At 27.8% G+C, this 23,493-nt stretch overlaps 1 long non-coding RNA gene across 2 annotated transcripts in view; it reads right to left on the bottom strand.

Annotated features, from left to right (window-relative positions):
• The window catches only part of LOC147803317 (uncharacterized), a 56,179-nt gene extending 52,543 nt beyond the window's left edge, over positions 1-3,636 (bottom strand). For both annotated transcript variants that reach the window (XR_015428849.1, XR_015428848.1), the window contains exon 1: positions 3,381-3,636. This is a non-coding gene — a long non-coding RNA (uncharacterized LOC147803317). The remainder of the gene's footprint in view (positions 1-3,380) is intronic.
• Positions 3,637-23,493: the final 19,857 nt, after the last annotated feature.

Genomic DNA, 23,493 nt, shown 5'->3' on the forward strand with positions numbered 1-23,493 from the left:
TTTATAAATACAAAATACCCCTATTAAATTGTATCGCTTAAAATAAACAATAATTGAAAAAAATCAATGATTTGATCTATTGAGTTCAGAACGAAAATTTAAGATAACAGCGATTGTGCAGCAATCGCAAAGTAACAGTAGGTCTACTAAAAATAATTGACAAGAATCGTTATGAAATAATGCAGAACGAAACGATCGTTGCAAAAGTCCCACTGAAAATAATTTACAAGAAACCAGACAATTATTTCTGACGAAATAAAATGCACAACGATCGCAAAATGACTTAAGTCCCATTGAAAATAATCCTCAAAAAACGCAAAATCCCAAAGACAAAAATGGACGTAAAGAAACTATGCATTGCGTTCTATATTACAACGCAGATCCTCGCACGAAACCGGGAGTTCTGATTCAATTCGCTCTTCGTCATTCAACATCACGAAACTAACATCATCTTATTAGCAAAACGCTATCTACATCTCTGCAGCTAGACGAAATCAAAATCGTCTTCGTTAGTACGGTAACAGCGTTAGCCTGGTCAAGGATCCTTGCATATTAAATCGCTAAACCGCAATTGTAATCTTATTCCGGCGGCTTAAATCAGATTTCTGATGCATCGCCTAAAACGAAAGTCACTACATCGGCCTACTGATATATGCGTTAAATCGATATTTCGCGATACATCGATTTATCGCCCAGTCCTAACTATGCTCCAATTAAAAAGAAATTTGTACAAATATAAAAGGTATACATATTAGAAAATAGGTACCTAAATAAAAGTCGTATTACAATAAAATATGAATGTTAATAGAAGGAAAAAAACAATTAAAAGTAACAAAACTGCCCCTCAGAGAGAAAATATAACAAGTACTTTATTAAATCCAATGGAAATTTAAATTTTTGCCTCTTAGGACATAAATGATTGTAGTATAAAAGTTTGCTTTCTTTTGTTAATGTTCTGAAAAGTAGCGCTCATTTTTGCGAAAAAACTTTGCCAAGAGTAAAAAAAGTCTCCTGATAGTCGCCTATTCCTGAAAATAGTTGCTTTTTTAGCCTTTTCAAGCAAAAAAAGTCGCCATTGTCGCCTAAAGCCGAAAATAGTAGCAAATAGTTGCATTTTAGTAGCCTGTGGCAACCCTGCATTGCTGTACCCCCCACTGGCAGTAGTTCAGGCGGAGAGGATTATCTGTCTGATTCAAAGCTTGTACTCGCTGAAAATGGAAGGGGTGTACTGTTTGTTTAATATAGGTACTCTTCCCGCCACAAAGTCTGCTGCAATGGAAACAAGAGGGCATTTTAGGGAGGGTAGCTTCGACGAAGAGGTCTCCTTTTCTCTCGCCGAAACCAGTCCTAAAGAGGGACCCCGCACCCCAACTTGAAATAATCATACCTCGTTACCATAGTCACCGCCACAGCTCCAGACGAATGTTTGGAAGAGTACCTATCTTAGACAAGCAGTAAGCGATTTTCGCTTAAAACTCTATAAACTGTCTCATGGCTCAGACCAATGAGATGAAACAACAGCTTTTGTACTTAACTCGTGTCTATCATCCACAAAGTTCATGCTGCTTTCTCCCAGGATTGAACTGCATACAGTCTTTCGTTGACCAGCTTCATGTCTGGTGACGTGGAAAAAACCAGTTGGCGATGTAACAGCAGAAAAATTCTGTGAGCCGGTATTCGTTGATACCAAAACTGCGCGAGATACATTCGTGGCGCAACTCTGCCGTTAACCCTTTGCACGGCCGCACATTCAATGCATGTCGGCTTTTTCGACATACGTAAAGTCGCCCATTGTAGAAGGAAGTTAGTATAATTGAGAATGGGGCTTTCCTTTACTGAGATGCATCATGTTGAACGACTGCTAGACTTCTACTGCCCTGTATCGGCAACGCAAACAACCGATAACTCCATTTCTCTTTCCTTTTATTTCTCCTGTTTGCGCCTCACCGCGTCCCTTGCGAACAATAAATGATTGTTACAATATCCTGTACCCATCCTTAAATTCTGTACCATGAATTCGGGACCACCTTGTATATGTTCATTGTATATCTCCTAGTTTTACTGGAAAAACTGTAAGCATGCTTTTCTTCTTAAAGTACACTATTGCAAATTTCATCTACACTTGTATAACTTTTTTTTCAGCAAAACTAATTAAATATATTAGTTGATTATTCCTTTTTTAAAACAGTAACATTGAAAAGCATTGTTTGAAAAAGAGTTGTAAAGTTTGGAAGATTGTTGTGTAGTAGTTTTGCATCATCACCTTTAATATTGATTTCAAAATTTTTGTCAAAAATTAAGTTAAATAGGTATGCATATTAGTGCACTCACATTATTATTTACGCGAAGAGGAAAGAAAACATACGATCAAAAACTGTTGAATCAAAAGTAAGGAAGATGGGATGAAAAAACATCAAAACCAGTATCTGATTAAACTAAGAGTTTCTAAATCACATTTAAACTACTTTCTTTTCTACGGCGTTCAAACATGTTTTGATTTTTAGATATTTTTCTCTTCTGTGAAATATTAGATACGTTAATGTTATATACTATTTTGCCTAAATTTTAAGAAGAATTATGAAAAAATATACATAAAGAGCAATCGTTCTGAAATAATTTGTATTATTAGCTGTATGGAATAATCGTTATAGTATAATTGTTAGAAAATTAATATTAAAAAGTGTTTCGTAATTACCACCTTCAATATATATTTTTGAAATCTTTGTAAAAATTGAAGTAAAAAATATTAACGAATTAGTGTTCGTCAGTTAATATTTTAGTGAAAAAAGAAACAAAATAAACTTTCGGAGTTCAGCGAATCACTTTAAAAAGGAAAGCTAGGTTAAAGGAATCTAAACCTGTTTGACTGCCGAAATAAAACAGAGAGTAATTGAAACCTGATTCTTATGAATATTCCCTACTCTTATCAGACAATCAAACTTGTTTTATTGTTTTTATTTTTCACTTTTCGCAAGAAATTCGACAAAGTTTGATGATTCATTTCTTTATTCTCTAAATATTAAATTATCTTCGAATTTAGATTAATTTGCATCTATCTTGAATTTAAAGTAATTGCTATCTTAAATTTAAAGAAATAAAATATAAAAACCAATTTTTTTATTAGAAAACCTATTAATTTAAAATGGTAAAACTTCATTACTAATAGCATTTATATGGAGTTAAAAATTCTGATTTGATCATTTTCAAAAATGTTTTCTTCTTTAAAAAGAAAACAAGAGGGGGGGGGGCTGGAAAATCCTTTTGTCTGGAAGATTATAAATTATTAAAAAAAATTTTTACATTATTGGTAAATAAAATTTAAAATTTACAATGTAAAAAACAGTTAATAAAGAAAAATAAAGATGGAACTTTTTACTTACGATCTTTATCTTCCAAAAACGACAATTCCTCTTATTCTGCTTAAAGAGAAGGAGGCAGGCAAGGTTAGAGTCAATCTGCAGATTCCAATGAGTCAGGCTCTAACTTATGTGTCGAGCAATTGAGAAAATCCCTAAAAGATGAAATATAATAAATTAGAATTTAAATCAGCCGTTTTTTCTGATTACAGGAATCACGAAAAAAAATTGAAAAGAAAATGTGAAGTGGATATTTGAATCTATGAAAGCAAGAACCAAAAACCGGTTGAATTTTTCTGTACCAGTCGAAATTTTTAAGAGTGAATACTTTTGAATAATTCACGCTCATATATAACAGAATTATTTATAACAGAATTATTTATATTTATATTTGTTATTTCAATTAATTGATAATTTTCAATAGTTTACCATATTATTTGCTTAAATGAAAGTAATATTAAAATTTAGTGTCTTCATTACATTTTTTTTCACTTTTGATTCAGTATGATTATAATTATAATAAATACCTAAATTATTTTAAAGAATCACTATCTTTTTATTGCATTATATATCACAATATATGCTTTATTAATTGTATAAGTAAAATTTAGATTTTTATTTTATTATGGTGTTAAAGAAAAATAAGCTATTCAAGTATTTTAATTTTTTTTCTTCTTCTAAATGAAATATTTCACAATTGTAATTTATTTTTAATGCTGAATGTCCAGCAGCGTGGCAAGAATTATAAATTAAATATGATAACCAAAAATAGCGTAACAAATAATTTTGAAAATCTGCAAAATATTATTTTTTAAAAATTGAATTTTAATGAAGAGAGACCAGAAGAGAGTTCTGATATTTCCATTAACAGACCAAGTTTATAAGAGAGAGAGAAAAAGTCAATCTTAACATAAAGATAAAGTGACCAAACACAAATTGACAATGAATAGTATCCGGATACACTCAAAATAACTTTTGCGAGTGAAGGAAAGAAGATATTTTGCTCATGATGCTTTTAAAGAATGCGTTCTTTTTGGAGATCATAACAGAGCTATTATCTCCAATATATTATTAAAAAAACTGGTGTATCTAATTTAAAATGTATAAAACAGTTAAGAAAGAAAAATAAGGAGGGAACTTTTTACTTACAGTATTAATCTGTCAAAAGCAACAATTCCTCTTCTGCTTAAAGAAAAGGAGCCAGGCATTGTTAGAGTCAGTCTGTCAGATTCCAATGAGTCAAGCATACACTTATATGTCGGGTAATTGTGAGCAAATCCTTAAAAGCTGAAATATAATAAACTAGAATTTAAATCAACTGTTTTTTTCTGATCACAGGAAACGTGAAAAAAAATTGGAGAAAATGTGAAGTGGATATTTGAATCTATGAATGCCAAAACCAAAAACCGGGATGATATTGAAAATCACACTGAAGGGGAAAAAATGCGAGAAATTGAATGAAATGCTGTGAAACATATTAGATAAAAAACAAAAAACAAACTGAAAATTACTTCAGAAAAATATGGTAGACACATTGAATGAAAAGCTAAAACTAAATGAAAAAAGAGAAATAAAAATTGAAAAAAAAATTCTAAAACCAATTTTAAAAAAAAGTAAAGAAAAAATTAGAAAAACGAAAAGACAAAACACAAGGAACGTAGAATTTGTCACATGTAAAAAAAAAAAAAAAAAAAAGAAAAAAAAAGACTAGTACGAAAAACGAAATTAGGTGTCAAAGCACGAATTGAATAAACAGTTATACTTGAACGAAAATGTCACGAATCGAAAAACTGGATCACGAAATTGGAAAATAAAACTGAATACACTGCTAAAAAAAATTATAACACATAATTAAAAAAATTGAAAAGCATTTTGTAAACAATTTGAGCCCATACTAGCATTGAAGCTAGCATTGAAATAGCTAATTAACATATTCGATATTAATTTGAAACAATAAAAAAACTGGATGAAGAAAACAAAAGAAACGAGAATTTTGAAAACAAACTGATAAAAAAAAGACAAAACTCGACCAGACAATTGAACTGCAATTGATACACAGAAGAATATGGTAAATACATTGTAAAAAACCAGAACTAAAAAAGACTAGAAAAACGAAAACAAAAAGGAAGAAGAGTTGATAAGAAATAAAAAATAATAATAAATTGAAAATTTGACAGGATAAAATTTGAAAATTAGAAATATGGAAAAAAAACAAGATGAAAAAAGTGAGAAATGAAAAATATTGAAAAATACAAGGACAGAAATCACGGATGGAATTTATCAGATGTAGTAAAAAAAATAGAAAGCTTAAATTTAAACAAAACTGAGAAAAAACTGTAAAACAAAGAATTGCGAAGAACATGGGAGAAAAACTGATGGAAAACATAGAAAGAAATGTAATACACTGAAAAAGAGTATGAAAAAACACTGAAAGAAAACCAATGATAAATGCCCAAAAATGTGAATTGAAAACGCACCGAAATGGAAAACACAAAGCAAAAAATGAAAAAAAAGTGAAAGACTGAAGGAAAATAAATGTAAAATACCTAAAAATATAAATTGAAAACACACGGAAATAGTATGGAAATCACAAAGCAAAAAATGAAAGAAAAGTAAAACACTGAAAGAAAACCAATGAAAAATACCTAAAAATATGAATTGAAATCACACCAAAATAATATGGAAAACACAAAGCAAAAGATGAAAAAAAAAAGTGAAACACTGAAAGGAAACCAATTATAAATACCTAAAAATAGGACAAGAAAACGCACCAAAATGGAAAACACAAAGCAAAAAATGAAAAAAAAAGTGAAAGACTGAAAAAAAAAAACAATGAAAAATAACTAAAAATATGAATTGAAATCACACCGAAATAGTATGGAAACACAAAGCAAAAAATGAAGAAAAAAAGTAAAACACTGAAAGAAAACCAATGAAAAATACCTAAAAATATGAATTGAAATCACACCAAAATAATATGGAAAACACAAAGCAAAAAATAAAAAAAAAGTAAAGCACTGAAAGAAAACCAATGATAAATATCTAAAAATATGAATTGAAAAACACACCGATAGTATGGAAAATACAAAGCAAAAAATGAAAAAAAGAGTAAAACAATGAATGAAAACCAATGATAAATACCTAAAAATATGAATTGAAAACACAAAGCAAAAAATGAAAGAAAAGTAAAACACTGAAAGAAAACCAATGAAAAATACCTAAAAATATGAATTGAAATCACACCGAAATAGTATGAAAAACACAAAGCAAAAAATGAAAAAAAATTAAGCACTGAAAGAAAACCAATGAAAAATACCTAAAAATATTAATTGAAATCACACCGAAATGGAAAACACAAATCAAAAAATGAAAAAAAAAGTAAAACACGGAAAGAAAACCAACAATAAATACCTAAAAATGTGAATTGAAATCACACCGAAATAGTATGGAAACACAAAGCAAAAAATGAAAAAAAAAGTGAAACACTGAAAGAAAACCAAAGATAAATACCTAAAAATATGAATTGAAAACACACCAGAATGGAAAACAAAAAATGAAAAAGAAAGGTGAAGTACTGAAAGAAAACCAATGAAAAATACCTAAAAATATGAATTGAAATCACACCAAAATAATATGGAAAACACAAAGCAAAAAATGAAAAAAAAAGATGAAACACTGAAAGGAAACCAATGATAAATACCTAAAAATATGACAAGAAAACGCACCGAAATGGAAAACACAAAGCAAAAAATGAAAAAAAAAGTGAAGGACTGAAAAAAAAAACAATGAAAAATAACTAAAAATATGAATTGAAATCACACCGAAATAGTATGGAAACACAAAGCAAAAAATGAAGAAAAAAAAGTAAAACACTGAAAGAAAACCAATGAAAAATACCTAAAAATATGAAATGAAATAACACCAAAATAATATGGAAAACACAAAGCGAAAAATGAACAAAAAAGTGAAGGACTGAAAAAAAAAACAATGATAAATACGTAAAAATATGAATTGAAATCACAACGGAATGGAAAACAAAAAGCAAAAAATGAAAAAGAAAGGTGAAAGACTGAAAGAAAACCAATGATAAATACCTAAAAATATGAGTTGAAATCACACCGAAATAGTATGAAAAGCACAAAGCAAAAAATAAAAAAAAATTAAGCACTGAAGGAAAACCAATGAAAAATACCTAAAAATATTAATTGAAATCACACCGAATTGGAAAACTCAAAGCAAAAAGTGAAAAAAAAAGGTGAAAGACTGAAAGAAATCCAATGATAAATACCTAAAAATATGAATTGAAATCCCACCGAAATAGTATGGAAACACAAAGCAAAAAATGAAAAAAGTGAAACACTGAAAGAAAACCAATGAAAAATACCTAAAAATATGAATTGAAATCACACCAAAATAATATGGAAAACACAAAGCAAAAAATGAAAAAAAAAAAGTGAAACACTGAAAGAAAACCAATGATAAATACCTAAAAATATGAATTGAAATCACAACGGAATGGAAAACAAAAAGCAAAAAATGAAAAAAAAAAAGTAAAACACTGAAAGAAAACCAATGGTAAATACCTAAAAATATGAATTGAAAAACACACCGGAATAGTATGGAAAACACAAAGCAAAAAATTAAAAAAAAGTAAAACACTGAAAGAAAACCAATGATAAATACCTAAAAATATGAATTGAAAACGCCCTAAAATGGAAAACACAAAGCAAAAAATGAAAAAAAAAAGTAAAACACGGAAAGAAAACCAATGATAAATACCTAAAAATGTGAATTGAAATCACACCGAAATAGTATGGAAACACAAAGCAAAAAATGAAAAAAAAAAGTAAAACACTGAAAGAAAACCAATGGTAAATACCTAAAAATATGAATTGAAATCACACCGGAATGGAAAACAAAAAATGAAAAAGAAAGGTGAAGCACTGAAAGAAAACCAATGAAAAATACCTAAAAATATGAATTGAAAAACACACCGGAATAGTATGGAAAACACAAAGCAAAAAATGAAAAAAAAAGTGAAACACTGAAAGGAAACCAATGATAAATACCTAAAAATATGACAAGAAAACGCACCGAAATGGAAAACACAAAGCAAAAAAAGAAAAAAAAGTGAAGGACTGAAAAAAAAACAATGAAAAATAACTAAAAATATGAATTGAAATCACACCGAAATAGTATGGAAACACAAAGCAAAAAATGAAGAAAAAAAAGTAAAACACTGAAAGAAAACCAATGAAAAATACCTAAAAATATGAAATGAAATAACACCAAAATAATATGGAAAACACAAAGCAAAAAATGAAAAAAAAAGTAAAACACTGAAAGAAAACCAATGATAAATACCTAAAAATATGAATTGAAATCGCACCGAAATAGTATGGAAAACACAAAGCAAAAAATGAAAAAAAAAGCAAAACACTGGAAGAAAACCAATGATAAATACCTTAAAATATGAATTGAAATGACACCGGAATGGAAAACAAAAAGCAAAAAATGAAAAAGAAAGCAAAACACTGAAAGAAAACCAATGATAAATACCTAAAAATATGAATTGAAATCACACCGAAGTAGTATGGAAAATACAAAGCAAAAAATGAAAAAAAAGTAAAACACATTATAAAGACAATGGAAAACAAAAAAAGGGAACTCACATAAAAAACCAATAAAAAACACACCGAGAATATACCAATGGAAATTACACTGATAGAAACTGCGTTGAAAATAAACCTGATGAACAACACTGGAAAAAAAACCTGAAAAAAAACCTGATGAACAACACTGGAAAAAACCCTGAAAAAAATGATGAATCTATTAAAAGGAAAACAGATAAACCACACCGAGGAAGAAAACAAACAAACCGAAACTTCGGACGAAACAAATAAAACTCTGAAAGGGTTTCTCTACAGTTTATTTAAAATAAAACACTTAGTTTGTTTAAAAAAATGAGAAAATACTGCATAAAATTGGAAAACCTTAGAAAAAGATAAAAAACAGAATCAAACAAAAGCAAAGGAAACTTTGGAAAAGGAATCTCAGAAACACAATTGAAGAAGCAGAAAAAACAGAATGGGAAAAAACGGAAAAAAGCAGAGTGGGAAAAAAATGAAAAAAAACAATGCAAAAAATAGAAAAATGGGAAAAAAACGCAATTGAGAAATGAAAAAAAAAACACTGGAAAAAATCAAAAAAACAAAACGGGAAAATCACTGGTATAAATGAAAAAAACAAGGAAAAAATCAGAAATACACAATGAAGAAAAAAACATAATGGAAAAAATGAAAAACTCAATAGAAAGAAACACACTGCAAAAAATCGAAAAAACGCAATAGAAAAATTTAAAAAAAAAACATAAAGTAGGAAAAATATTGTGGAAAAACACACTGGAAGAATGAAAAGAATCCAATAAAAAGAGCTTAATTTAAAAAAATTTAGAAAGCAATAAAAAAAAAATATAGAAAAAACATGGAGAAAATTGGAAAAGAAACAATGCAAAAAAGTCTTAAAATGGAAAAAAAATTTGAAAGATGAATAGTAAAAAAAATTGGAAAAGAAATAATAGAAAAAAAAACGTGGAAAAAGCACAACGGGAAAAAAACTCAAGGAAAGTGGAGATAAGCATGGACAAAGAATAGAAAAAAAAATTTAATAAGTCTCAGAATACAATAAAAAATGAAAAAGAAATGGAAAAGACTGAAAAAAGTAACAAAAATTTGAAAACGAAAAACAGAATGAGATCACGAAACGACGGAATTTCGTCGCATCTAATGTAGACGTAGGAAGGATGAATTTTGCGACTTAACAAGTGGGGAAGTGTGACGGGATCCCTCGAACGAAAATGTACGAACCCGGAAAAAAAAATCCGGACAAAATTTTGCTCCCCCTCCCCCCCGTAGAAAAAATGCAATATTAGATTAGCTACTCTACCTTTTTACGATTACTTTGAATATTGTATCAAACAGAAATTCATTATAAATAAATAACTTATTTTAAAATTAAGTATAATTAGTAAGCTTACCTTTACAAAGAACAGTATCACACCATGTCTTGAATAACTGGCACCTCAGATTTCTTAAACTAGTAAAACTTACCTATAGTTTACCTTACCTTACCATTAACGACTGTTATACAGGTCTTTACAAGGCTTCTTGTGCATTTTTCCTGATATCCTGAGGGAAAATTCAAGATTTTATTGCAATCATTACATCTCAATGTCGTAAAAGCTACATAATTATTGTATTTTAATGGAATTTTTGTCTCCCCATTCTTAATTTTCATAACATTAGGAAAACTAAAAAGTCGGAATCAAGAATCTCTATCATGATAATTTACAGATTAACTGAATTGTTGCGTTAAAGTGCAGAATCAAGTGTTTTCCTCACTTTCCCGAGGTAATGAGCACATCAACAGCTTTATGTCGTTAGAGTTCAAAAGTTTGTTTCTTTCATTCTATCAACTAATTTGTTGGTTACATTTATTGACATAATTCTAAAAATAAATAAATGGCATTAATTTTTTTAAATTGTAAGTATTCTAATAATTAATGTGAATGAGTTTGAACATTATCTTTATTAATAAAGGGAAGAGTTTTTGTGTCCGTGTGTTCTTCTTATAACCCCAGAATGGTTTGTAGTAGGGTTCTAAATTTTGGATAGCGGCTTCTAGGAAAAATTTACTATTTTTTTTATTTTATTTTATTTTATATCCGTCGTTAAACAGCAGGGCTCAATTTCGGGTTTACGACTGCCAAAGTTAAATTTCGTAGCCTTGTAGTTCTGAACCAATCCAGAAGACAAGGAAACTCCTGGATCAGTAACCCTAGAGGTATGATTCGTTATGGGAACATGGAGGACATAGTGACTCAATAGATTTAACGTGCGTCAGTCAAGCAGTACACGGGGAGTTTTCGGCAATCTCGGATCGAACCCACGAACTCTTGGACATGAGCCCAGTGCCCTACCAAACAGGCTATCCCGACCTCGCAATGTTTTATTTAACGAATAAGAGTCAATATTGTGAAAACGTGAATCAGTAAGCGTGCAAAAAAATTTCGTATATTTAAAATCAGGTATAACTATTCGCCTATTTCATTGAAATTTTGTACATCGTCATTTAAACTTACTTTCTTTAAAACTATGCAAAACTTATGATTCAAATGTTTTTTTTCTAACAATATTAAATCATGTTATAAATAATTATTTAAAATACTTCTTGCATTGAATTATCTTTGGATAAATGAATTTTATAATTGAGTGCAAAGATTTTTCATTTCGGTTAAAAAGTTCTCGAGATATGATGAAATACAGAAAAAGTAAAAATTCGGTACAGGGTTCGAATTTTGGTCCGCTTTCCTGATCAAACTATTGAGGCATTATTTTCCTGATTTCGGCTATCCCCCACCCCTATATTTTAAGGGTCAGGAATCCAAATCAGTAAGGGTAAAAAGCATGTTTACTCAAAGAAAGTGTTTTTTTGTATCAGAATTCGTAGCTGAAAATAACGTCTGCACTAATTAATTAGCATGGTTAAAATTTGACCCTTGAACCATTAAGATTGAGTCATACTACGTAAAATGAGTTCATTTTTTTCTTTTTACGTATTGTTCCATTTCGAAAATACTGCATTTTCGTGAATTCCTGCGGATTTCACTCAGTAGTAGAAAAAATATCCTTTTAATTAATTTAGTTATTATCAACTTTTATGGAAATTGGTCTAAAACCATTACGAATTCACCATCAAACAATTGTTAAACTTACCTAAGATACAAAAAGAAGAGTTTGCTGATTTCCTTTTAAATATTTCCTGATCTCTTCATCTATGCATACAAAAAGCCATTCATCCATAGAAATAAGATCAGAGAACACTAAACGACTTCGATAAGCTAAAAAAATCTAAAATATTGATTAGTTTTACCTGTAAAAGAAATATAATATTAAAGTAAAAAATTAAACACTTAAAAAGTAATCATTGCACAACAGTTTTTAAAGAGTAAAAAGTAGACGTATGACTATCGACGCCGTAAATTTGATCGTCAGTCAGAACAATTATTCTCTCTTAATTTGGTGATTAAAAAATGCTTTCAACGCAACAGAAACTTTTATGGTTGATAACACTGCACGTTTATGTCACTTATTTGTAAAATAAAATTAAAATTTTGTAAACAAATCGCAATTCTTTAACTCGATTTTGTTAGACGTATGTAAAAAAATGTTTCTTTTATAATCCTTTGATAAGCTTATTTACATATTTACTGTGCATAATATATACATAATTTTTTTTTGAAACTTCGAACTCAGAAGGCATTAAAAACATTCCATTATCCACATTTACCTAAAATATTATTTTCTGTTTTATGTAGGGCACAAAACAGAATAAAACAAATTAGCTACACATACAGTAGAGTTTTCTCATAGACTAATAATATAGGTAGACTGCTCATCTATGATTGTCAATTGGCAACTAAAAAGTATATTATGACCTAATCACCAAACCTAGCTGTGTTTGGGTTGGGTCAGACTTAGGTGAACACAGGCAAACGCAGGGGAGCTCCAAATAAAAAAGGACAGAAAATTCATCTTTGATTTCTTTAAAAATAGTTCAAAAAATACTTTCAATATTTCACACGATTTTTTTTTGACTCTGTACTATTTCTTGCTAATTTCCATAAAAAAAATTTTTTATAAGCGATAAGTATTTTCTTCAATGTTTAAGCAAGGTAAAATTCGAGCGACAGTCTATTTTTACATCCATTACGCATACGTTATTGCGAATAGTATTCAATGCGACAGTAAGATAAAGAAAAGTTATGAATATTTTCTTACAAAAAATTATATAAATTTTGCCAGAGTTAATCACTAAACAAATCAAAATGAGATTTTATGATATTTCACAAACTTGTTTATGATAGTAAAATATGACTAGTATTTAATAACACGTTTATAAAAGAAAAGATTATTGCTGTAAATTTATTTTTAAAATTTTTTTCTGTTCACTTCAATATAATTGAGTTAAAAATAATTATCGGCAGAATTATTTTGAAGAATGATCTGAACATTTCAAAGCTGCATTCTTAAAAATAATTACTGAAAAAAAAATTCTAAAAATTGGTTCGAAATTGTTTTGAAAACTTGTAATTTTTAGTTCAATATTTTATCTCAATTTCGATTAAAATTTAATACATAACCAAAGCTATCCAAATTCATATTATAATTTGATTTGTTTGATTTAGTTTAGGGCTTTTAAAATTAAACATTTAATAATAAATAAGAGAAATTTAAACGTTCAATAGTCCCCCAGCATCGAATTTTGATTTATATTTCCTTTTTTTATTTTTTAAAATGTAACTGTATCAAAAAATAGCGATTTCATAACAAAAATATTTTTCTAGTAAATTCGAAATTAGATTGTACACAATCTGACTGAAATTAAATTTATGAATTATTTATTAGAAAATATAATTGGACTTTGCCCAAACTTTTCGAAGTTACAAATTCTTTTAAAATTGCTTACATTATATTTTGCTCTGCATAATTAAATTTTACTTATTTTATCTTATTTCAATTTTACTTAGTTTAATTTTACTAAGTTTAATTTTACTTAGTTTAATTTTACACAGTTTAATTTTACGTAGTTTAATTTTACGTAGTTTAATTTTACGTAGTTTAATTTTACTTAGTTTAATTTTACTTAGTTTAATTTTACTTAAGTTTAATTTTAATTAGTTTAATTTTACTTAGTTTAATTTTACTTAGTTTAATTTTACTTAGTTTAATTTTACTTTGTTTAATTTTACTTTGTTTAATTTTACTTAGTTTAATTTTACTTTGTTTAATTTTACTTTGTTTAATTTTACTTTGTTTAATTTTACTTCGTTTAATTTTACTTCGTTTAATTTTACTTAGCTTAATTTTACTTAGCGTAATTTTACTTAGCTTAATTTTATTTAGCTTAATTTTACTTAGCTTAATTTTACTTATTTCAATTTTACTTGTTTTAATTTTACTTGTTTAAATTTTACTTGTTTTAATTTTACTTGTTTAAATTTTACTAGTTTTAATTTTACTTGTTTTAATTTTACTACTTTTTATGGAATTTTACTTTCCTCCATCTTTCCCTCAAGAAAATTTTAGCATTTTAAAATAGACGAAACTTGCCAAATAATTACTTGTTACCCATGTTTTTCACTTTTTCTCAGCTTCATCCTTTTCATTTCTTTTAACGTACACAAAATATTTTAATGTAATCTACCAAAAAATATGTTCTCTAAATAAATATTTTAGCCAAACCTGAAAACCAAATAAATCTTGCTAGAAATTTAATTCTTTTAGGAGTCTGTTTTGATTAATTTAATGCGATAAAGGGAAAGGTACATTTTCAGGGAAAGTTTGTTTCAAGAGGAAGAGTTGGTTTTACGATTGGGGTAACAGTCTAATCCGATTTTATTTGTCTATGGGTAATTTTAAACTCTATATTTGAATGTTAAGCTAACAATCACTTTTATACAAGCTTTCTATTTACGAAAACATAACTTATAAAACATATGAGAGGACTAATATAAACTATTAACATTGAAAAAAATAAAGAAGCCTAATATAAGCTGTAAACATTGACAGAAATAAAGCGGACTAATATAAACTATAAATACAAACTATAAGCATTGCACATAATAATAGTAACAGATTTATAATTTATAAGTTCCTAATTTGCATAACTGTGGTCTCAGAAGAACATTTTAAAAGCTTTTTAGAGAACAAGAGCCACAGTTATTAAAACCACAAATCCGAATTTATATCATTACAATTTTTTTGTATTAGAACTAAAATATAAAAAAGCAGGAAAAAAAATTTAAGGTTTTTAAAATCATGGAAAAACTTAAAATAGAAAAATATAGTAAAATAGATAAATACAGAAGTGCCAACTTTCCAAATTACATATGAGTAATATACAATATATACAATAAACAATGATGTACTTAACCTAAACATATGTAACACAAGCAATAATATGTATAACCTACAGAAATTTCAAATTAACTACTTAATTCTATATAAGTACATATAGAATTAAGTAGTTAATATGAATGATATGTGTAAATTTAGCCTTAAAAATACTTAAGTGATACCTTTTTTTTAATATTCACTGCAAGCAAACAAAAAAAAAAGACTTATTTTAAGCAGATTGTGAAAATTCTCAAAAAAAAACATAATTTCTATTACTCAAATATGATAATCTTATTTAGAATTTTAAAAAAAATTATAAATAAATCGCAATTGCTGACACCTCTTTAAATAGAATAAATAAATAGAAAGTTTCAAAATATAGAGCTAGTTTACTTCATTATTGAATCGAAGATGTATTTTTTATTGTTCTAAAAGCATTTTTAGCTCTTAGAAAGTTTTCCACACGTTTTATTCCCGTCTAGTTAAAATAAAATTGAAAAATATGTACACGTGAGCCTCCTCAGCCTTTCATGTACGCATTCAAGTTCTTATTCGTAAATGCTAAAAATGCTTAAAAATATGAGCATAGCATTTCGCTAAACTCTATAAAAATCCCAGTAATAAATTGACATCTTAAAAACTTGTATTTAGAACTGAAAAATATCACTAATAATTTTTTAATTAAAATAATTAATAGCAATAAAGCATTCATTTATATAAACAAGCCAATACAGTTAACAAACTTATTTTACTCTTTTCGAAAATTTTTGTTTATACTGCACGGGATTGATTATGAAACTTTCTATTTAAAAATAACATTTTGAAACAATTTGGACAAAATATTGTTCTCCAATCAAACACACATAATGCACAATGTGCAAAAATTTTTGTATTTACATTGCACAATATTGTTAATTTCAGAATTATAAAAAGGATTCAAAGTTAAAGTAAACAATGTTTGGCTCTTTTAAATCCAGGGAGGAAGCAAACATTCGATTGAATCAATTACTAAAAGTTTCCAACTTAAAGATATTAAATTGGTAAAACAAGAACAATTTATGAGATAAAATATAATTGTTTTTCTCTCACTCATTTATCGCAACAATGTAAATACAAAAATGTAACAATAAAAATCTTCACCTTTTGATGATTAAATTTCTTGGTTATAATTTTTAAATCGAAGGAAGCAGCAGCTTTTATATATATACTTTTTTAATTTAAAATTATCTTTAAAATATAATTTAAATCTTTCTATTGTAATGTAAAACAAATTTCGTGAACTAATCATTCTTTTCAAAAAGTTATTTCGAAATAGTTATCTGAATTAAGCAATTCCGAAGCAATCAAGTGTCAACTATCATAATTAATATTCATAAAATGAAAATATTCTATACTCATGTATTAAAAAACATATGAGGAAAATTGTTTTTCCTCCAAATAGGAAAATAATGCGTAGCGTATTTTAATACAGAAATAAATCAAAATAGATAATCTAGATTTTTTTTCATTTTTAAAAACAAGATTGCAGTTAAATTTTTAAAGAAATTTTTTTTGTTTAAGTCATTTTTTTTTCTTTCTTAAAAATAGCAACAGTACAGAAAAGAATGGTCCAAAACTGCATTTTTTTCACAGCTAGAACATAAATACATGTACATAAGAAAGTTTCTGCACTTAAAAAAGCTATTTTTATTGCATCTGTTTAAAATAAAATTACTTTTTTGAAAGACAGTTTCCTTACCTTTTTTTTTTAAAAGAAAATACATTCATTAATACTGATTTAAGTATAATTTGCAAAATAAATTTGAGGATTATAACTTTTTTAGCCACACACATTTTTTATGCATAGTTTTAAATCAAAATACAATTTTTTGAATAGGTTTCTCCGATGTGATTTAAAATAGTTGCAAAACTTCTTTAATTCAGACCAGAAACTTTCAATTTGGAAAAACAAATGCGTTGGAATTTAAGTTTGGAGAATATTCCATTTTCACTCTTTAATCAAATAACTATGATAATAGAAAGAAATTAATAGCGATGCAATTTTTCAAGATCAATTTTTCTAGGTTATAAATATCAGTATTTAAAAATTAATTCTCATAAAAATCCATTAAAGTAACTCTTATTATTAATGAAACTTTTTTGGAAAATATTTCGGTCTGAGAGCATTTGTTTTTCCATACATTAAAAATATCAAAAATCTAACTATAACTAACCTAACTATATAAATAGAAAGCTCTAAAATTTAAAAACCCATGAAAGTATTATTGCATAATTCCTCTTTCAAATCACAATGCTTGAGAAAAGAAATTAACTTTATTTTCTCAAATAAGTATTTTAAACAATACAAATTGAATACGTTTTTCTTTATAAGCAAAAATGAATAATGGAAAAATTTTTCCAATTCCTGATATTTTCCACTTATCCAAAACGAATATTTTTATTTCCTATAAAAAAAATCAGATATTTTTTGTGAACAAGTGATATTTCACAAACGGGGTAATACTTTAATTTAACGGGGTAATACATTTTTGGAGGTCATTTTTTGTAATTCAATAAAATTTAAAAAAAACGCCGAGATCTAAACGCCGAGATAAATCTAAAAAAACACCGAGAACAGAGTTGAAAAATTATTTATTACGAAAATACTCTGTCACGATAAAAAACCGTCCATCTTCATTTTTGTGGGAGAAATGTGAATTTATTCTAGAGATATTAGACAAGTGGGAATTTATTCCAAAAGTATTTTTAAACCATTTTAAAAGCATAATATTAGCAATTGATTCTTAAAAAAAGGTTTTGTGGTTACATATTTTTCAACTTTTCTCTTAAAAATAATCGAAATCAAAATTCTAGTCAATAGAAGTAAATATTAAAAAAATGCATCAAACATGGTTTATGCCAAAAATTCCGACAGTAAACAAAGATGGACGTCACTGGGGCACCCGGGTACGTGAAGCCCGTATTTGCTTAACACTACAATTTTAATTGATGAAATAAATATTGAAGATCCAAGGGAGGGACGATTTTGTGTACACGAAAGCTGATTCTGAGAAAAACGAATGTAGAGGTTTGAGAATTTTCATTACCAAGCATATTACCGAAATAAAAAAAAAACTCGAACATCACAAGCTCCTTAGGAATTTCAAAACAAAATTTTTGTTTACAAAAATAAAATTATAACAAACTTTTTTCTCATACAAATATTTCCTCACGAAATCTCGTTTTGTTCATCGCACTTTTCTTAGTTCTTCTTGTCCATGCTTGGACCGGAGCCACTTTTTCCAAGCACGGTCTATCTTCACTGAGTAATAACTCTCGTGAAGATATTCTACGTTAAGGACTTGTCAAAAATTAGTAACCCTTAAAAGGTACAAGATGAGGATCCAATCATAATTTTTGTAAAAAATGGACATAAACCGTTTCTCTCCATTGATCTTCGATTTCCTTTTCCATAGTTTTTTTCTGTTAATGTAAAATATTTAACTTCTAAAATTTAAAATTTAGAAATCTTGAAACTAAAAAAAAAATTCACAAAAACATAACATAATCTTTATTTTTTAAGTTAAAAACATTGTTTTCACTCTTAAATGAAAATTTTGTTTCAAGACGAGTACACATAAACAAAAGCTATTCAAAATATGAGTTGTATGAATTTAGAATAAAGTAAAAAAAAAATCGCATTGTAGAGTTAAGCAAACGCCCTGGGGGAAAGTTTCAATTTAATTTAATAGGAAAAAAAGAAATTAGCCAAGTTTAACAACCTTTAGTGAGAAAAAAAAGATCAATTATGAACTTCAATTTTGAAGCTCGGATTCCAGCTTTGGAAGCTGAGTTTCTTTCATGTTTAATTGTCCCGAGTATGTTTTCAAAAATATCCTTAATAAACAAACAGATCATTAAAGTCTTATACAAAATGGACATTTTTCGTTATTTCTTTCATATTTCTTCTTTGGTATACAGTTACTTTTTGCCTTCTGAGTTCCGTTCAAACTTACGAGGATTTACAGACAATACATAAAAATCTATAAAATTTAATATGCTAGATTCAGCATCTTTTTTTTTCAAAATACAGTGAGCGCTATTCGCTGCATGTGGAATTTGTCACATGTTCACACTTGTTATTAAACATATAGCGCAAACCTCAAATTTTAACTGTGGCACTATTTAGTGAGACGCAAGCTTTAAACGAAAAAAATATTTAGATATTTGGAATTTATTAAAATAAAAAATGAGTTCATTAAAGTGAAAAGATAATTTTCAATCAGATAACTAATTTACCAAAATTATTTTTGATATCAAATTTTAAAATAGGTAAAATCAATTGACTATGCATTTTCAAGAAAATTTCAAGCACTGCATTAATAACACAGTAGAAACAAACTGTAAAATAGCATGTAAAAAATATGATTAAAATGTAAGATAGGTATATAACGCGCACTTAAAATCTAGTTATTAGAGATAAGAAAAATCTATGAAGAGAAAGGTAAAAAGCAATTATGATTATTAAGCGAAAAAAAGAAATGATAATTTTTAAAAAAAATTGGAATTAAAAATATTTAATGAAATAAATTAGAATAACAAGAAAGGAAACAACCAGAAAAAAAATCAAAAGATATAAAAAAATGTAAAAAAACATGCAGGAAGGAGGAAAACAAAGGGAAGAAAACATGCAAAAGGAAGTAAATTTGCAGGAAAATTGTAAAGTATATCTTTAAAATATGGCCCCCCTCCCGTTTTGAAATTATGCATTAATTTGAAAGTAACTCAAGTTAAAATTAGTATTTTAACAAAAAAATGCTGAGTTCAGCCTAATGTATTGTCCTCACGTATCTACTCTATGAGTGTGGTTGGTCTATCAATCACAGCCCCTCATCAACGGATTGTCACGGATCATACATATGAAAGCACTACTTTATGAAAGCACCATGGAGGAAACTGTGGCAGAGTGTTACACAATATAAATTGCAGTGTTCCTCAATGATGCCCTCATGGAGAAGTGCTTCCATACATTTGCGTCCCCGACACTTCATTGAAAGAGGCAATGATGGATAGGCCATACGTTACTCTGAGCATATACAACTGAGAGCATCACATCAGATACACCCAGACTACTTATGCGAAAATACAAAATTGTATTTTGCTTTTGTTTACTTCCTTTTGCAAACAATAACCATGATTTTTTTAATTTACTTTAAATTTAATTTAAAATAAAAAGAGGAATTTACATTGTATTCAATGTCTAAATATTTTTTTTGAGTTCATTGAAAAGACCAAGGTACTCCACAACTCCATTCATGATCGGAAAAATAGAATTTTTCAGGGGCATATTCTTAATATTCGTGTTAGAAACCCTTCTTATTTTTTCTAGCATTCGAAACAAGCAATCGAACATTCTCAATTTGATTCTCCCTCACACCATCTCCCTTTTTATCAAATTCTGTCACTTTTATCATCCACCGTTGTTGCATCTTACATTTTTCATTCTCTCTCTATCATTGACCCGCTGTTTTTATGCTAACCACTCTTTCCTAAGCTTTTCCCCGATAAGCAAATGAAGGAAGGTAGGAATTGTCTTTTAAAAATGGATTGTTGGCGTAAGCCAAGTCTTGCTTATTTAACACTAGATTGCCAAAGGAAGTCATTTTGAATGCTTTTAATTTCAATTAGAAAAACAATGATGTATATAATGACACAATTTCTATGAATTTTGTGACTTGTTGTACAACACATAATTTTTTTTTGTTAATATTTACTATTAACTTGTTAAATAACTGTAAATAATATAAAAAATGTTAAAAATTAATTTTAGACAAATTTATTTACGCATTCACAATCCTGTCATTTTTACTGCTTTTAGGCAATATAGGTATATACCAATTTTCCGTCTTTCTAGTGTTAATAGCGTGACATTTCATTTACTTAACAAGTGTTAAGAATATATCAATCATAATTTTATCAATATCATAATTATATCAATAAATCTAGTTATTCTTTCCAATAAATTTTAAGCAATCTAAAATGTTCCTTCTTTGGTGAAATTTAACCTGATATTACTTCTAAATACTAATTGCATCTCAAATCTACAAAATATTTTCCTTGTACTCACAATTTGATTTTCACACGGGCTCAAGGTCACAGACCATAACCCCAAGAAATCATTAAGCATACTTCAGTCTATCTTTCGTGTATGGTACACACCATTTGAGCACAATCAACAAATTCAAATAGTTCGTTGTCAGAAACTACCTATCCATGTATGATACGTAATAGATAGTCGGAAACTACCGAACATGTATGATAGAGAAAGGGATGAATAAGCTGGGAAATGTTATCCTTGCGATTACGAATAATGAAGGTGAAAATATTTTCCCCTAAATTTTCACCTCAAATTTATAGAATTTTCCTAAATTTTCCCGGTTTCTTTTTTCGCTCTATTTTGCTGGAGTCTTAAAAACAATTTGGTGAGAAAAGGTTAAAGACTTCTAGAGAAAGCTCCCTTGCGACATTCTTTTAAATCTAGAAATCTCACTGTATTCTAAAACACAAAAAATATTTTTAAACTTTTGGCAAAAAATTCTTATAAATTTAAACAACGATCGATTACATATTGAACATTAAGTCTGGAGTAATATCGAGCTTTAAAATTTCTCTTTTTCTTAGGTAATGTGAGCATTTTAACATGAATGTTAGTAGTGTTTTTTTATATTACCTTGCAAGTGAAGGTGAATATTCAATGCAATATCCGTGGTAAAAATGTCCTGTTTAATGACAATTTGTTTTTTATTTTATTGATTTCTATCATTAACTCGTTTGAACTGGCGAAAAATGAAAATGGTGTTTACGATATTCAATTTAACACACTCAGCAATAAGAGCGAGGTTTGAGAATGTAAGCGGATGCAAACCATAGATGTTAAAAGGATTTACTGAAAAATGAATAAGTATAAGAAATCCATTTTCATAACAGCCTTTTAGTGATATTTTGTAGATAAAATGCAAAATATCTAAAATTGTCCAAGAATTTCAAAATCTAAAATTCTAAGAAAAGTATCTATACTTTTATATTTATTAAAATATTTCCTTAGTAAAATAAATAAAAAATTAAACACTTAATTTTTGATATTTCTAAGAGAAAAAAAATTTTTTTCTTAATTTTCTTCTTTTTTTTTAAATTTTTAGATAAAAAACAAAACCAAAGGACTGTTTTAAAAAAAAAATATTATTTAGTTTATATATCTGCAGATTAGTTCCAAATTTCAGATGGATCAGAAATTTTTGCATCTACGAAGTGAGTAATCCTCTCTCCCGCTACTCTACTTAATCGTTTCCTCTTTTCCAAAATTTTCCTTTTCTTTTCATTACCAACATATAAAATTGAAGTTATCATAAATTGTAAGATATGCAAAATAATCTGAAATCTTTTTGCTATGGTTTTGAGTAGCTTTCATTTTCAAGAAGGTGTAAACATCTCTAGCGTATCTTTTTAAATTACTGTAAACAACTGTAGTAGATGCTTAAGCTAAGCTCATGAAAAAAATTAGCATTAAAACATAAATATGTATATAAAAAGATGTTTAACTTGACAGTTTTATGCTGAAATGTTTCATCTTCAAAAGAAAAATTTTTCCATTTCACCGAAGAAGTGAAAAAAATATCTGCAACGATCAAGACCATGCTGCAGGATTTCTGCTACCATGTTTACAAAAAAAAAGAAAAAAAAAAGGTTTTGAACCATTTTTTATATGTTATCGCTGATTTTCTTTTAACGTATATTTGCACATTTATTTTGATTAATTTGAAACAGGCTTCTAAGAAATCCAGTCGGTAATTTTTTTTTTCGAGACCGAGACTTAACGCCTAGTTTTATCTATAATGCAATCATGAACTGTGCAAAGAAATTAAAACTTGTCTTACGTGGCTATTAAATATTGATGGCTTATCCAAACTAGATTATTTGCAGACCAATTAACAAGGGCCTCATTTCAAACTAAGGTAAGCCAGAAAAAAATCAAACAACTGAAGTAATAAAAACCAAAGAATTTGGTGTTGAAGACATGACAGAAGTCCAATTCTCCTCGTTTTTTCTGGAGTAATACGAAGTGATTCTCTTCTACTAGTTTCTTATTTTTAAGTTGCTTGTAGGTCATTGTCGCCAAAAATTTTGCGATTATTTTAGTGCAA

This window comes from Parasteatoda tepidariorum, chromosome 9 (genome assembly GCF_982258835.1).
Source record: "Parasteatoda tepidariorum strain Cologne lab strain chromosome 9, Ptep-v5.0, whole genome shotgun sequence".
NCBI classification, from domain to species: domain Eukaryota; kingdom Metazoa; phylum Arthropoda; class Arachnida; order Araneae; family Theridiidae; genus Parasteatoda; species Parasteatoda tepidariorum.